Source organism: Cariama cristata, unplaced genomic scaffold (genome assembly GCF_000690535.1).
Source record: "Cariama cristata isolate BGI_N322 unplaced genomic scaffold, ASM69053v1 scaffold45110, whole genome shotgun sequence".
NCBI classification, from domain to species: Eukaryota; Metazoa; Chordata; class Aves; order Cariamiformes; family Cariamidae; genus Cariama; species Cariama cristata.
This window is the reverse complement of record NW_009596098.1, coordinates 26,357-29,580: the sequence shown is the minus strand read 5'-3', so window position 1 is coordinate 29,580 and position 3,224 is coordinate 26,357.

Sequence of the window (3,224 nt, the reverse complement as noted above, 5' to 3'; positions counted from 1 at the left end):
GGAAAGGAGCTGCACAATGAATAGGTGGCACAAACACTTTGCTAACGAGCAAGGATGGGAACTACAGATGTGCAAACTGCAATTCAAATTCACCTGAATTGCAAAAGAAGAACTGCACAAGGCCTGAGCACGCAAGAAGGTAGTGGCCATCTGATGAAGAGGACAGTTTGTTGAGAAAGGTAATCGTTGGTCCAGCTGTGACTGTGGTGGCCTGGATCCCGCACTGATCCACACAATCAGTCAAAATTCTGATCTTTGCAATAGTCGGCTATCTTTAGTTACTGTCACCTACCTTTCTCCTGAGGCAGACTCTTCTGGATGAGGACTTCTCTAATATGCACTTCTGAATCGTCCGTCCATGGCTAACACCGATATCAGAGGGAACGGATGGTGCACTGGCACATCAGTGGTGAGTATTTCACAGCCTAGCTAGTGGGTTAGACAAACATCTGTCTCCAGTCCTTCTTTGGGCAAGACTCTTACGAATCCTGTAAAATAACAAGTTAATTATAAGACTTTCCATAAAAGGTGGGAGTGGCTGAAATCATCTTATGGGGAGAAGCAAGGTTTTCACAGTTTGGGTTGTTCTGCTTTTATTAAGTTCCCTTCTGTTGGCTTTAATGTGTGTGTGTGTCCCCCCTTCCCATCCCATATAAAAAGTTTATCTCCTCCCAGTCAGGCTAATCAGGTTTGGTCCATCTCTATGCACTCTTGTGATTTATTTGGTCAGTGCCACATACCTGATACCATCGAGCAAAGAGGTAAGACTTCTTCTTTCTTCTCCCCTTCCCCTGCTAACCTATTAGTTTTACAGCAACATCCTCTACCTCTCACAGAGATCCCTTCCCCCTTTCCTCTTAACCTTGCACTCTCCCGCCATCCCTCTTTTGTTAGTCTCTGCCAGGTTCTTTTCCAAGGAGGAGCTGAAAAACGACACGCTGCCATGTTAGAAGGGGACCTCACAGAGTTCCCCTACTATGGACTACACTTACACTTAGTCCCTTTCACTCTTCTTTCTCTCCACGCCATTGCAGGACCTTCACTCACAACACCTTTCGTCCATTTTCTGCATTGTCTGATTTGCTCAGAGATTTCTTTTTGTTTGTTTGTTTTTGCAGTTTTCCTCACAGGCTCTTCCAGGGACTCTTTTCATTAGCAGGCCATCAGCAGGTGTTTCGGGGTTCATTTTTATCCTCTTGATTTTCATGAACTGGCAGATATTTTTTCTTAGCTTCGTTTTCTTGAATTCATACATTCTAAGTTTTCATCATCTGACGCCACAACCATTCTTCTCTTTTTGTAGCTGAGCATTCCTCTTTCTGCGGACACACTCTTCCTTAGTCTCCTTACAAAGACAGAATTTCCCATTTGCTGATGCAGCCTGAAATGCATCGGTACAGCAGGCTTCTGCAACACTGCTGCTGCTTTGTGAGACAGTGTGGTCCAGCCATTGCTCTCCACCCCACCACAGCTGCACATGCGTGCCCTGACAAGCAGCCTTTGCTGCCCCACTCCTCTGGCAGTAGCAGCCCAGCTTTCCACCCAAGGCAGTGAGCAGATACAAGCAGCTGCTTAGGGAGCATTCGCTACTTGAAAGTCTTCCAAGGAAGGGCTGGGCAAAAGGCAGTATGCCAGACAGGTCCTTTCTTCAGGCCACTGCCATCTGAATCATGATAAACTGGGGCATTCTTAAGGCGGCAGACTTGGTTCCTGCTGACAATATGATTAAAATATCAGACGCATATTGTAATGTGGCATGCGTGCTAAGGACAGATCGACAGATCTCAAAAGGTTGCTGCTGATGGGAAATCATCCCTTAACCAAGAAGGGTTCTTACAGGGTAGACGCAAGATTGTATGTGGATTCAGTTCTATTCACTACTTCATCTGGAAATCAAGAAAAATCACCACTAATGAAATTCAAAGGAGATACCTAGTTTGATGGAGTAGAAAATAATGAGTTGGACAACACAAGCATGCAGATGCACGGTGGTTTATTAAGGCAAAAAATATTACAGCCAAAACTGAGAAAGAACAATAATGCCTACAGAGCAAGACGTGTTTTTTTCCTGAAAAGCAGGTGCTCAAAAAAGGGTTTTCGTCATTGTTATTGTGGGCGAAGAGCTGAACTTGTGCCCCTAGTGCAACAACATGTCAAAGAAGAGATTAATGAGGCCCTTACATGGACAAAAGAGCAGCAAGAGGAACAGCTTCTAGTTTCTGTGAGCAGAGCTGATGAAACTGATACACAGTGTTGCCTGTTCATCTGATGTTCACATCACTACGACTGCTAGTAAACTGGAGACAAGATGTACATGATCTGCAGAGCAATAACCTGCACTTGAGGAACATCTCCCAGTGACAGATTTAAAAATCTTCACAGATGTAGCTTGCAAAAGATGACTGAGAAGCTACTTCCTGTACAATTGCTTTATTCTGGCGAAACATGAAACCAGTAGATCCCACATCTCATGCCGTCTTCGCATCAAGCTTTTCTGGAAGAAACACTTCAGACAAATATAAATTATTGGGCAGAGTAACAATATCAGAGGCATATGGGATAGCAGCAAATAGCATAACTGAACAAAAGCTATACCTGTGTTGGAATAACACTGGAGGTCAAAGCAGAAGACATACAATCTCTCCTGGACGGAGATCTATGATTACTCCTACCCTCCCAACCACCTCCTGTAGCTTTCTTGTTTCTGCGTCTCATTGTGTTTCTTCAGTTTCTCCTGCTAACAAACAAGCAAGCAGCCTCCCCTGTTGAGAAATGGTTTTCACTTCTACTTGGCTGGCCTTTCCCAGGACACAGAGGAGAGCAGCACTTGCCAGCTGCTAGCACAGCTGTTCTGCTGGTGGCACTCAAAACCATACCTATTTGACTAGCTCTCTTCTCCCTTCTCAGGATCCCCCAAAAGACAGGCAGGGCCCACCACACTCTTCGGAGAAATTCACAGAAGCTGCTGAGCTTTCTGCTGTGAGAAGAATCACAGTAAACCTCAGCATCCTCTGCCCTTACATCAGACACGCGTGTGCGTACATCCTACTACTTATTTGATATTTTGACCGCTATTGCCATTTGTGCCAGGTCAGTGGTTTGCTGTGTATAAAACCCACTATGGGAGACATCAAGCAAAAAGGTAGCCTGAATTAACATGTCTTCATTTCTTTCCTTAGCAAGAAAAGTAGGAGTTAGGAGGATCAAACAACAATGAATAAAAG